Here is a 14,933-nt window from a genome sequence, read left to right on the forward strand (position 1 = left end):
ATACACATGGGGGCGGTACGGCAAGGCTGGAGGTGTTTGGTATAGAAGCCATATCAATGTCTCTCCCCGAAGGTGAAAGGTTCTCAAACTTATGTATGCATGAGAACTATTGGATTTTTACTTTGAATTCCATGTCGCCTGGGGGGTTGAATGAAGAATTATAAGTTAACACCCTTATATAACTTAGTTATTGCGTGGCAATTCAGAGCTTAACGTGAATACCCTTTTGAGATTTTACCTCTTTAGAAAATGTCTTTTGGAAAAAAAAAATTGTTTTATTTATATTTATTTTTATTTATTTTTATTTCTTTTTTTATTTCTAGAATTTTTTATTTTTATTTTTATTCACATTTTTGTATATGTATTATATATTATATTTTTATATGGAAAATTTTAATAATACACATGCATCCTTATGTATGCATGTGTGGGTATTTATGTATATATTTTTGCATGGCTTCTCAGCCGCATCAGTTGTCATTACAAGACAGTCGGCAATGGACGCCAGTACCGGGGTGATGCCTCTAGCTGCAGGTACAAGCACTTTCCCGAAATATAGGCAATATCGGTAACCTGTGGGGGCCGATTCCGATATATCGAGGAAAGTGCATATCGGCCCTCGTACCCTTGTATCTAAGAAATAATACCCTCCAGGAGAACTTACTGTACGGAATTACAATTTCAATATGTTGAATGAATATTATTTTCATTCTAATTTTGATATTCCATCAATATTTGAAAGGAATATCCCAAGGTTGTTTGGATAAAGGGGGCAAAAAGGTAAATTGTCCTCTGCCATCTAAAAATGAGACTCTTATCAAACCTCATTTTAATGACAGTGAATCTGTATTTTTCGTGCCACCCCCTATGTCAGTAGCATGTGCAGTAGCAATGTAGGGGTTAGATTGAACCCCTAAGTTCAGGAATTCAATACTCCTGGAAGTGTTCATAGTCACCAAAATCTTCAGCAGATGTTTTTGTCATTACTAGCAGTCCGTATAAATATAGCTTTCATGTTCACATATATTACAATCAGGTTTGCTGGATTATACAATATACTGAACCTAATTTTGTCTACTTTTTGTTTTCTATTTTAGGGTTTTCACTCTCCTGTATTGCATGTATCAATTTTAATGGCACCACCTGCACTGGCGATGAACGCTCAGAGCTCTGCCCTTCAGGATCTAGTTGTGTCACAGCAATGACCGTATCAACGCTAAGTATGGGAACTCTACTTATATTAAATCACAGGATTGTTTTGCTTTAAATTTTCTCATGCCATTCATTTCTTCCTCTTACCAAATATGTTTTTAAAGAGACCCTGTTACCTGACCATTCCTTTCAATATTTTTCAATAAGATAATACTGTATGTGTTGGAATTGCTGTGCAGTCCTGGATGGTCAAATCAGTGGAAACTGCAGTTCCTTGTGTGGGGCCCCCTCCCAGCACTGGCTCTAATGTTATCTCTACTCAGGAGTTTATTTGTAACTTTGTTTCTCTCTGTCTCTTTGATCACTGAGCTTCAACTGCCCAGCCTGTATATTTTTCTCATCTCATCTTCATTTTTATTTAACATAATTTTTTTTTTTTTTTTAGTTTTAGCAAGAATTATGTGAGTTATGTTATATTTATGTCTGCTAATAGTGATTTTGTTGTAGTTTTAGCTAAATATATCTTTAATATTTTCTTGGGGGGGGGGGGTGCCCTGCCAGGTAGTCTGTACGGGGCCCCGCGATTTCTAACAGCAGCCCTGTTGGCAACACTGGGGGGTGCAGTGTTAGCCAGAGCTACAGAGGATAAATATTTGGGAGTACTTACATAATTACATAGTCGGTAAGGTTGAAAAAAGACACCAGTCCATCAAGTTTAACCTGTGGTGTGTGTGTATGTGTTTATGTCAATGGTAATTCCCATATACCTGTATGTTGTGGTGATCATTAAGATGCCCATTTAATAGTTTTTTTAAGCTCTCGATGCTCCCTGCTGATACTACTATTTGTGGAAGAGAATTCCACATCCTTACCGCTCTGACAGTAAAGAACCTTCTATGTATTTTAAGGTTAAATTGCTTCTCTTCAAATTTCAGTTAATGGCTGCATGTCTTTTTAAACTCCCTTTCAATGAAAAGTTGTTCCCTTTGCTAGGGTCGCCAGTCAGGTATTTGTATCATAACCCCTCTCCAGCGTCTCTTCTCCAGAGAGAATAGGTTCAATGCTTGAAGTCTTTCCCCGTAGCTGAGATCCTCCAGTCCGTTTATTAGCTTTGTTGCCCTTCTCTGGACTTTCTCCAGTTCCAGCACATCCTTCCTGAGGACCGGTTCCCAGAACTGGACAGCATACTCCAGATGTGGCCGGACCAGAGTCTTGTAAAGTGGGAGAATAATCTCTTTATTTCTGGAGTGAATCCCCCTTTTAATGCATGCCAGTATACTGTTGGCTGCACTTGGAGCAGCTTGGCATTGCATGCCATTGCTGAGCTTGTCATCTACTAGGACCCCCAGGCTCTTTTCCATCCTGGATTCTCCAGAGGTTCCCCCCCTTCCTAGCAAGTAACTTGGGTTCATATTTTTAGCACTCAAATGCATCATCCCCACAACCGTGGGCGGTGGTTGTCGGGGGTCTGCGGGTGGGGGGCTTATAGGATTCAGGAATCCACCTTTATTAAGAGGGCCCCCAGATTCCAGCCCTCCACTATGTGAATGAGTATCGGGTACATAGTACCCCTATCCATTCACTAAAAAAGTGTCACCAAATAATAAACACAAGAGGCAAGTATTTGACAAATCCTTTAATAGAAAGTAAAAAAATAGTGTCCCCCGATGTAAATCCATCGTCACCGACCCGAAAAAAAGAAACCCAAAACGCTCCCATCTTCTGGGACAGCTGCCGGCCGAAGGCATCCTCTGCGCTTTGACAGTTCTTATATAGGTAAGGAGCAGGGCCACCTGTCAATGTCACCTGGTGACGTTTTCATAAAATGTAATTTGGATTATTAATTTTCTAACAAATTCCAAATTTTCAGAACAATTCTAATACAGATTGATGAAAAATGATCGACTGATTTGAATTCTGTGTAAAGAACAGCTGGTTGTTAAACAGCAGACCGGAAAGCCGCCCCCCGCGTTCTTAACAACCGATGACTCATCAGCTGTCAGCGGCCTTCCAAACTGACAGCTGAAATGTAAACAATAGAAAAAAACACAGTAGGGTCCCCCCCCAATCCACACCAGGCCCTTCCAGTCTGGTATGGATTTTAAGAGGAACCTCATGACAAAATTAAAAAAAAAAAAACGGCGTGCCCACCCCCCCCCCTCCCAATTTATTTCAGACCCTTATCTGAGCATGCAGCCAGGCAAGCCAGAACCATACCAGGCCACATGCCCTCAACATGGGGGGGGGGGTGCTTGGGGGAAGGGACCCCCACTCCAAAGCACCTTGTCCCCATGCTGATGTAACAAGGGCTTCTCCCCCAAAACCCTGGGCTGTGGCTGTGGGGGTCTGTGGGTGGCGGGGATTATCATAATCTGGAAGCCTCCAGATCCCCCCATGTGAATTAGTATGAGGTATAAAGTATCCCTACCTATTCACCAAAAAGGTGTAAAAAAGTTAATTTTTTTTGGGGTCTGGCGGTGCGGCAGGTGACGTGACCTTTGGTCACTTACTGTGGCATTGCCCTCGTATTCAAGGCTTCTGGGCAGAGGTGGTACAATTCCTCCATGACCAAATGGGCACCCCTGTGACACTGGACTCCAAAATCTGTCTACTGGGTATACTCCCGGATGGAGACATGGATAAATACACTATCAAATTTTTTCATGAAACGCTGTTTTGTGCTCGGAAGTTAATTCCGTGTGGATTCAGTCGTCTCTGCCCACTTTAGCTGCCTGGATCACGGATGTTAATAACTCCCTCCCCTACAAGAAGGTTATCTACATCAATAGGGCTGCCCAGCCCGTTACCATAAAATATGGGATAGATGGCTCCAGGCCCCATCGACCTGTGCCCCTCGATTGCCTCAATGGTATTTACTCTGCTGTCTTCAGCCCCGTGTCTGAATGGGTACCCCCATTGCGTACAGTCCCACACTGCTTAACTGTAGTCCTCACATGGCTTTTGCTATTCCTTTTACGTTCCATACGCTTTCCATGATTATCTACTTACTGCTCTTTGTGCATTATGACTGTTTTCATATGTTTGCTATGCACTTTGTTTGTAATGTTATGTTATGCATAATTCAATAAACGTTTGTTTAAAAAAAAAAAAAAAAAAAGGTTACTCTTAAGGGTCTCAACTTGGCACCCCTTTCTCACTTGCTGCGTGTGCTAGCTCCTTTCCACTGACTCTCCACTGGAGTTGTCTCCTTCCTGGGCAGACCCCTGGCAAGCTCCCTGGTATTCACGGACACGGTTTTTCCTCAGGTCGCTCTGCCTTCAGCTCCATAGTCAGTATCTTCTGGACCTCCTGGCTCAGCACCACCCTCAGGCTCACTAGGCCTACTGCCTGTGACTAGGGATGATCGAACGGTTCGGGTCGACCATTGGTTCGACCCGAACATTGGCTGTTCGAAATTCGGCCGAATTCCGAACTTTTTGCGGTAAAAGTTCGGTATTCGGCAACCAGAACCGCCCAAAATGCAACAGGACAGGAACTGGGCCAGAAACATCAGTAAAAGCCAATTGAGGGGGTAGGAGTCCGCTAGGAATGTGATTGGAGTGACTAGGGGGTCCAGAGGCCAATCAGTAGTGAATACGCCCCCCAGTATATAACATAGCCCCGCCAAATCTCTAGCACTGTAATAGAGAGGCTGTGGAAGAGAGTGGAAGCAGTTCTGTTACTCCTGCTGCTCCAGTGTCATTTAGCAATTATTAGTGTGAGGAAAGGGATATCTAGTGTAGTTAGGGTACTATATACCACTATAGTTAGATTCAATAATCTAGTTTCTGTAGGGAAAGTGTTAAGTGTCAGGATGACCGTAGTGTAGGGTGAACTGACTCTGCTATGCCAGGGTGACCAAACTCTTCCATGTCAGGGTGACTGCCAGAAAAAAAGATAATTTTTCTTAGAATTTCAGTAGCGCAGGGATGGGGCTCCGCTCCTGTCACACCTGGGCGTTTTTGTTTCAGGCGAACCTCGGTAATCAAAAAACACAATTTTGAAGCCCTAAAACCCAATAAATGCTCCTAAAAAGTGCCTAGGGTTCTGGGTCATGCCCCAGGGACTATTAATCACACAAAAAAAGTTCTTAAAAATTGTCGTTTTTGATAGAGAGCCAATTATTGAATAAATTATTGAAAAAAAAAAAAAAAGAGATTTCTTTGGATTTAGTGTCTGAGGGGTCTAAAAAGTGTACCTGTGAAGTTTCAGCTCTGTAGAATGTCCAGAACCAGAAAAAATATATAATTTTTCTTAGAATTTTTAGTAGCGCAGGGATGGGGTTCCGCTCCTTTCACACCTGGGCGTTTATGTTTCAGGCGTTTATTGGGCTTTTTTGTGGACGTCTTTGGAGGCAGGCATGACATCTGAACTTCTGTATAGGGGTATATATACACACACACACACATATATATATATATATATATATATATATATATACACATACCCACATATAGGTGTGAAAGGAGCGTAACCCTATCCCTGCGCTACTGACATAATTTCAGTAGCGCAGGGATGGGGTTCCGCTCCTTTCACACCTATATGTGTTTTTGTGATGTGTGTATATATATATATATATATATATATATATATATATATATATGTGTGTGTGTATATATACCCCTATACAGAAGTTCAGATGTCATGACTGCCTCCAAAGACGCCCAAAAAATGCCCAATAAACGCCTGAAACATAAACGCCCAGATGTGAAAGGAGCGGAACCCCATCCCTGCGCTACTAAAAATTCTAAGAAAAATTATATTTTTTTCTGGTTCTGGACATGCTACAGAGCTGAAACTTCACAGGTACGCTTTTTAGACCCCCCAGACACTAAATCCAAAGAAATCTCATTTTGTTTTTTTCAATAATTTTTTTCAATAATTGGCTCTCTATCAAAAACGACAATTTTTAAGAACTTTTTTTTGTGTGATTAATAGTCCCTGGGGCATGACCCAGAACCCTAGGCACTTTTTAGGGGCATTTATTGGGTTTTAGGGCTTCAAAATGGTGTTTTTTGATTAGCGAAGTTCAGGTCCCATTGATTTCAACGGGGTTTTGGAATCCGGACCCGAACTTTAGGGAAGTTCGGGTGTTCTGGTCGAACCAAACTTTTCAAAAGTTTGATTATCCCTACCTGTGACCACTTTCCTTGCTGACAGGAGGAGAGACAGTCGTCACCCTACTCCTGGGACTTGGCTTCCCGCCCAAAGACGCCCTGTCACATGTGCCCCCAGCTTTTATGACCAATCCCAGGATGCACCACTGTTGTGCCCTCCCACTGGGACAGCCACAAAAGCCTGTGTGTCACTGGCGGGGTTTCCTCCACTGTCCAACAGGCTCTCTCATTGAATACAGTGGGGACACTCCCTCAGCCCAGATGAATCACACCCTGGACACATGCAACGGGCAAAACTACTGATCAGGCTCCCCTGATAAGCAGATGGAGCAAACAATGCTTTTACCTAGCACCTACCTTGTAGGGTGCTACATTAACATATTTTAGGCATGCTAAATACTACTCCTTTCTCAACCTTTTTTTACACTACAGGAACCCTTGAAATAATTTTCAAATAATGGGAAACCCATTAGAAAACCAATTCCTCAGGAGTCAGTGGGAAAAAACGGCCATTACATTGGTGGTCAAAGGGAAGAATGCCCTCCTTTACAGATAGCTAAAAATATTGTTTGTATCATGTCACTGACACGTTAAGTGGATTTAAATCTGCAACTATTCAGGGACTATCAAATAGGAGGCCAGTTACCCACAGCTCAAGAAACCCCTAGATACCTCTGGAGGAACCTAAATTTCTATGGAACCCTAGTTAAGAATGACTACTCTATAATATTACCCTTTGCACCTTACCTGGCAGATGTATAAAGGTTATTTAGGGAAGTGTGGGGAGGGGCGGAGGAGCTGGGCCAGCACAGACAGTAATTAGATCCTCCCGGAAGAGGAGAGTGCTGTGATGTGTGAGGAGGGAGGGAACAGTGATTAGGATATTAGTCCTTATTAAATTAGTGAAGATGATAGCAAGTTTAGCGCAACATTGCAAGGCAATTAAAATCAATAATAGAAAAGAAAAACACTTTAAGTGTCATTTCAATGCTTGATTTTGCAATGCTTTTAATTGCAACTTTGTCATTTGGTGACAGGGTTTTTTTTTTTTTTTTTTAAGTCAATATACTGTATAAGATTTGTGGCTTTGCACATTTCTTTCAAAAATGTATACATGCTGCCTGGCTAACATTTATAAACTATTTGTATGCAGATTCAGCCATATACACTGGAATTTCAGTTTTTGTGCGAGGATGTGTCCCCAATAACCAATGCAACATAGCTGGAAGCGTAACATCTGCAGGCGGCAATGTCAAAACCGCAACTTTGTGCTGTAACACCGACAACTGTGCGACTCCCGTACCCACTTGTAAGTACATTTGTAGATGTCCTTTCTCTCTCCTGGAAGTAAAATTACTCATATTTGTTAAAGTGGTTGTAAACCCTTACATATGCCCATTGGAGGTGATACACAGAGATAAAATAAATCCTCCCACATAAGTTGTACCCATTTACCTGCAGTCCTCTCTTCTCTACAGTTTAAAGTGCTGACTGTATATAACTTTTTAGCAAAAAGTGGGCGGAGAGCTGAAGTTACACACTGCAGAGCTCAGTGAGAGCTGATTGGAGGGAAGGGGCACATCCTCTGGCCTGGTCATTAAGGGGGCAAATCCTTCCGGTTCAGAAGTGGTTAAATCTTTATTTGAATTTTTAGAAAAGACTGAATTCAATAGAAAAGACAAATTGTGATCATAGCAAAAAAAATATATACTTTTTTTTTTTCTTCAGTGCCGGCAACGAACACTGACTCAAACGGCCTGACGTGTAGCACCTGTACCTCGCTTACAAGTGAAGATTGTACTCCTTCTAACATCCTGAGGTGTACCGGTAGTGAGACAAAATGTGGACGTCTGTCTTCATCTATTTCAGGTACATTCTCTGTTTTGTGTTGTACAGAAGCATGTCTTCCTACTGCGTGATCTGTTATGGTTATTGTATGACGACATAGAAAGGCATCTGTGTGTTACTTCTGGGCACAGGAAAAACATAAGTTACACTCATTAAAATTAAAACAGGAACAAAGATGGGATTTGCCAAAAGAAATTTGCTGGTCGTCAGGGCCGGTGCTAGACTATTTTACGCCCTAGGCAAGACCCCCCCCAAAAAAAAAAAGAAAAAAAAAAAAGGGAAATGGTTAAAAACTCCTCTATGTCATACCCAGTGACCCTGATCTGATGCTTCCTCCATGTTATGCTCTCATAACTAGTGACCCCCATATTCCTCCATGTCACACCCGGGGATCCTGATGTCCCCCAATGTCACACCCAGGGACCCTGATGTTTTTCCATGTCACATCCTGATACCCTAATATTCCTCCATGTCATGCTGTGATACCCACTGACCCCAATGTTCCTCCATGTCACACCCAGGGACCCCGTGTTCCTCCATGTCATGCTGTCATACCCAGTGACCCCAATGTTCCTCTATGTCAGACCCTGATGTACCTCCATGTCACACCTGGGGACCCTGATGTTCCTTCATGTCACACCTGGGGATCCTGATGTTCCTCCATGTCACACCAGGGGACCCTGATGTTCCTCCATGTCACACCTGGGGACCCTAATGTTTCTCTGTGTCACATCTGGGGACCCCATTCCCCCGTAGCACACCCAGGGACCCCAATTCCTCATGGCTCACCTGGTGACTCCGAACCCCTGTTACACCCGGTGACCCCTATCCCCCATGTCACACCTGGTGACTCCGATTCCCCATGGCACACCTGATGACCCCGATTCCCTTTCATACCAGGGATGCTCCATGTAACACCCAGGGACCCGATCCCTTGTTCTGGGCACACTCACTGGGCGGTATGAAGAGAGTGGCCTGCTCTCTGCCCTCCTTCACTGTGATCCTGCTGATTCCTTCTCCCAGGACATTCCTCTCCTGGACCACAGTGCTCACCACAGCTCCAACTGGCTCCTGGTGGAGGGAAAAGCAGCAGTCAGAGAGCTCCACACTTATTTCATGGCCAACCTCCTCAGACCCTTCCGTTGCCTCGTCGATTCTGCTCCGGTAATGGTTCTGCCCTCCAGTGCCGAGCTCTGGCTCAGGTTCAGCTCTCCTCAGCTCCCTGCTTAATATCGACCCAGGGAAATAAACGGCTGCCCATCAGCTCAGTGCAGAGAGTCACTTCCTGCCCGGGGTTAAGGCCACTTAGCTCCAGCCGAAGAGGATTATCATTTAGGCAGCACGCTGGTGGACTCACTTCCTGCCTCTTTGGGCCCCCTAACAGTGGTGGAAAGCCAGGGCCTAGTAGTTCCTCACTGCCCAAGAAACCTGGCATCTTCCACTGCCCCTTCTTCCTCCTCCACGGCCGCCCCTCCCCTCAGCTCACAAGGATCATTCATGATGGAGAGTGAGTGCGGAGACATGGCTGCGCCCCTAGGTGGCAATGCGCCCTAGGCGGCTGCCTAGTTTGCTTAGTGGAAGCACCGGCCCTGCTGGTAGTGTTAAACACTATTACATATGCCTTGTGGTTCTCCTGATGGTTTTTGAGGGTACTTCTGTTTCCTAAGTTTATCTTAGATATTTACAATTGTAGCAAATAGTGCCCCATTCTATCAATTGGAGATGGTGCTTGGGGAAAAAAAGCGGAAGATCTTTCTGGATGTTTGCTCACCTGGAACACACAAACTAGTGTGCAGTCCACTAGAAAGCCACTTGTCTGAGCAATGGGATGCTTAGGCCCCCTCCAAGCCAATCCTAGCTCACTGGAAGAATGTATGAGAGAAGGAGGTGTTGGCTCTATTAGCAAAGTATAATAGACACACCATTTTTTCGCTTAGGTGACCATCACACCTATATTTTTAGACATCCCATTTGAAAACCATAGTCCCTATTATAAAGTTGACCCCTTTTTCCATCTATAACAGCCTCTTCTCTTCTGGGAAAACTGTCCACAAGATTGTGGAGTGTGCCTGTGGGCATTTATGCCCATTCAGTCAAAAGAGCATTTGTGAGATTGTATGCAGATGCCTCCTGTAAAGCCCAGTACACACGAATAGAAATTCAGCCGGGAAATTTCGTCCGACGACCGATCTGCCGATTTTCGGCTTGTTAGTATGGTGCTTCCGACAACCGACTCCGACTTTTCGGCTGAAAAAATCCTGGTGTGCAGGCTATAAAATTTTTGTCGACCGTCAAAACACATCCGATTTTCGTCTCATTAGTACAGATTTCGATGGGGAAAAATCTTATGAGCAAGACTGGGCATGCTCAGAGATGAAAGAACACAAAGAAAGCAATCCAACACATGACATCACTTCTGAAGTAGAATTCTGTCGTGTGGGAAAATTTGTGTGCAGTCTAGAGCACATTCCAACCAACAGACACCACTCTGGACAAAAGACGGACGACTGGTCGGCGGACATTCGTTGCGTGTGTACGAGACTTAAAAGGCTTAAAAGGGTGAACACTACCTCATGTTAAATTTAATTGCACTGTGTTGTAGTAAAGCTTATGTTCGTGCGTTTTGTGTAATAGGCTGCCCAGGGCGGTAGGAAGGGGTTATGTCTGCCCACTCCCAAGTGTTCATAGCTCTGCCCCCTTGTGGAGGGCTATAAATACAAGGGGAAGCAGTATTGCTTCCCTCCACATGGGAAAAGACAGGAAGGAATGCTGCACCATGTGAAGATGGACTGGACATATGGCCTCCCTTTAGGAGGTACTCAGTCGGGTTAACGTAAGTTGGATATAGACTTTGATGAAAGGACTCTTTTAATCTAGACTAGAGGTATAAACTGGGCAATCTAAGCAAGGATGAACTAGAAGTGTGTATTGAGGAACCTCTGTAATTTTCAAGAAGTTTAAGGAAAAGTTCTCAAAGCCTTCAAATGCCTGGTTTGAAGTTCCTACAAAGGTGTGCATGTAAGAGCGTATAGAAGAACAGGGGCTTGTACAACGGGGGACAAGAAAGAATGTAAGAGAATCACAAGGACAGGGTTAATCATGCTGTGGAATTGACAAAAAGAGGCCACCCATTTCCATGAGTAATCAGTGAAGTGGTTATGTTATAGCAGCCAGCAAGTGAGAAATGTAGTGTCTTGGCATGGAAGACAATAACTCTGGTAGTGAATGGGTTGGTGAGTCTGACCCCCCTCCCTAGCCATCGTTACCCAATACTCTTGACTGACATTGCGAAACAGGAAACCTATCTTGCATGGAGGTAGAGGAAGAAAGAGAGAGAAGTGAAGCAAACTATTAAAATAATGGTAAGTCTCGTTTTAATTTTTTTTTTTTTTAAAAACAAACATTTTATACTTACCTCCAGTTGGTTTTGCACAGAGAAGCCCGGATCCTTCTCTTCTCGGGTCCCTCATTGCTGCTCCTGGCACCTCCCTCCTATTGAGAGCCAGCTTGCTATGGGGGCAACCGAGCCAAGCTAGAGCTCCGTGTGTCCATTCAGACACTGAGCTGCTGTTCCCGCCCCTTTTCTCTCCTGATTGGCTCACTAACTTTGACAGCCACGGAAGCCAGTGGCGCCGTGGTTGTAACTCAGCCAATCAGGAGGGAGAGTCCCGGATGGCCGATGGATTCGTAGACATCGCTGGACAGAGATGGGGCACAGGTAAGTATTAGGGGGTGCTGGGGAGGCTGCTGCACGCAGAAGACTTTTTATCTTAAGGCATAGAATGCCTTAAGATGAAAAACCTTCCTGTCTTTACATATCCTTTAAGGCTTGTCATCATCAGAGGTTTGCGCTGTGTGAATATTGGGATCCTCACGTTGTCAATAGGAGTGAGGTAGCAACCATGGCTGTGCTGGTGGAGCTGGACAAAGGCTCCACTGTGTCCCCTTAGAAGGCGTGCGGTTACACGTGACACATGCTTTACAGTAAAGTTGTCCATGTATCAAGTGGAACTGTGCAAGGCAAAAGACTCGCTCCTAAGTTGGGGTGCCACATTAATGCTGATTTTAGCATTATCGCAGCCCTCATGCCTTTGTCCCAGGCATAAGCGAGCGTGTTCACAAGGGTGTCCCCTTCCGGTGAGGATCCCTGCACACAAGGTCCTGTACTGATGATGGACAAGAAGACCCCTTCCAATTCATCCCAAAGGTGTTCAGTAGGCCATTAGTGCTTGATGATGCTGCTCCAGGCTGAGGTGATGCTGCTCCAGGCTGATGTGTAGAGTCCCATTGGATAGCAGGGATGCAAGCGTAAGAAAAACTCCTCTAGTGAGCAATGAGCATTTAAGCACTAAAGGGGTCTATGATTAAGCCCCGGTGGTTGGGCAAAACATGTCAGGGGCATGGCATGAGCAGCGGCACTGACTGAGGCTTTCACATGTATACATCCCGATGTAATGTAATGTAAACACAGCCGCCTGTCATTCTCCCCTGTGTAACAGCAGAGATCATACGGTCCTGCTATGTAGGACCGTAGATCTGTGCTGCTACATCACTAGCCACATCCAATCACAGTAAGAAACACGCCCCTAGGGACACACTTAACCCCTCCTTCTCAAATAAAGTTAACCCCTTCCCTGCCAGTGTCATTTTTACAGTAACAGTGCATATGTATAGCACCGATTACTGCAGTAATGTCACTGGTACCCCCAAAAGTGTCAAAAATGTCAGTCAAGGGTCCGATCTGTCCGCCCCAAATGTTGCAGTCCCGCAAAAAAAATCGCAGATCGCCGCCATTACTCATTAAAAAAAAAAACAATAAAAATGACAAAAATCTTTTCCTTAGTTAGTAAACGCAATAACTTTTGCACAAACCAATCAAAATAAGCTTTTTGCGATTTTCTTTACCAAACATATGTAGCAGAAAACAAATTGGCCTAAAATGTTAAAAAAAATTTTACTTTTACATTTTTTGGGGGGGGAATTTCATATAAAAAAATGTGAAAAATATTGTTATTTTTGCAAAATTGTCGCTCTTTTTTTGCTTATAGCGCATGATCAAAAAATCAAACAGGTGATCAAATACCACCAAAAGAAAGCTCTGTTTGTTGGAAAAAAAGGACGTCAAATTCATTTGGGTACAGCGCCGCACAACGCGCAATTATCTGTTAAAGTCACGCAGTGCCGAATCGCAAAATAGGCCCTGGTCAGGAAGGGGGTAAAATCTTCCGGGGCTTAAGTGGTTAAGGATTGAACACGCACTGCAGACACAGATTTCACCGTTGTGACATATAACATCTTTTTACATAAAAACCAGGCTCCATAAACAAACAAAAATATTGCTTTTTGACAAACAGAATAACTTTAAAATCTAAAAAAAAAAATAAAAAAAAACTTGCACATATTAACTGAATATTTTACCAACATTAAATATTAAGAAAAAAAAAATAGATAAGGCAATTTTTTTTTTTATTTTTTTTTTTTTTTTTTTTTAGCAGATTAGTAGATGCCCCTACTTATTTTTATGTGGTAGCGCAGTGTTCATTTTAACATCAAATTTTGATTTAGTTTTAGTCATTGTCTTTTAACTAAAATGTCATTTTGGTTTTAGTCATGTTTTAGTCATCTGAATTGTTTAAGTTTGAGATGTATTTTAGTTGACAAAACTAACACTGCTTGCAAGCCATTGTTTGCAATGATGTATTTCTTTTTGATTTTTTTCATTTTGTTTTTAATTGCACAGGATCTCTGTCCTCTTTTCTCGGCTGTGCCACGCCAAGTGTATGTGACCTGCTCGGAAACCAGCTGTCAACATTCGGCATGAATACAAATGTGAAATTGACAACCGACTGCAGTAATGACAGCTTTTATCCTCACAGCTTATTATATCTGTTCCCCCTCATTTTCTTTTTATTTAAATTCTTATTTTAAAGTGATTTTTATATGCACACAATCACTTAGGAATGTGAATATTTTACAATCAAAACCGTTTGCTTAAAATATAACATTTACCTTTAAAGCCCAACTCAAAGCAAATCATTTTTTTTCAGTTCTGAATTTCAATGATTAGACAAATTATTATAAATATTTCATATTTTAGGTATACCTTTATCATGTGTAGCATGCTCATCCAAGAATTCCATACAGTGTAATGGTCCATTACAGCAATGCCCTTCAAATAATTTTTGTGCATCTGCATACACCTATAACGTCACTGGTAAGTTAAAGAATATGTAAACCCAACATTTCATATTCCTGATATGTGCCTGCTGTGCCATGTACTTGTATTAGGATGTATCCAGTTTTCTTTCTTTTGCTCCCTGGTGTTCCTGCCAGTCCATCTGCTTTCCACACTAGTCATTAGAGCTTAGCATGATCAGTTCTTTTGCCGTGCTGAGAACTTGGTCGGCTCTCCTCCAATGATCAGACTTGTCCTGAAATGCCCCCCACCCTTCCTCTGCAAAACCGACCTGAGTGAGGCAGGAAGGGTATCCTGGGGGTTCCTGCCTCACTTACCAGCTCAGCTCGGTAGCCCCACATGCTATATAGCTAAGGGGTCCAAAACATCTGGTAAGTGTCTATACACTGGGGGAACGGATCACTGGACACTGTATGAGCACCTTTGGGAATTTTCTCACCACTTCAGCACTTTGGAGGAGTGTTAAGATGTCTGTCACTGGGCGCACACCTATTCATTTTTATTGAACATTGTTGGCACTAATTTGCAGCATCCTCTTTGGAGGATCACAGTGGACTTCACTGGTCACATATCTGTCTATTAATTTATATACAGACTTTTTTTTTGCACTATTAGCACTT

General features: G+C 43.1%; 1 long non-coding RNA gene across 1 annotated transcript; it reads left to right on the plus strand.

Moving 5' to 3' along the window:
• Positions 1 to 7,444: 7,444 nt before the first annotated feature.
• LOC309568560 lies at positions 7,445 to 13,915 on the plus strand. The gene is made up of 3 exons (XR_014226028.1): positions 7,445 to 7,578; positions 7,998 to 8,138; positions 13,858 to 13,915. It is a non-coding gene; the product is annotated as an uncharacterized lncRNA (long non-coding RNA).
• Positions 13,916 to 14,933: the final 1,018 nt, after the last annotated feature.

Source organism: Pelophylax lessonae, assembly GCF_965119305.1.
Source record: "Pelophylax lessonae genome assembly, chromosome: 12".
NCBI lineage: Eukaryota > Metazoa > Chordata > Amphibia > Anura > Ranidae > Pelophylax > Pelophylax lessonae.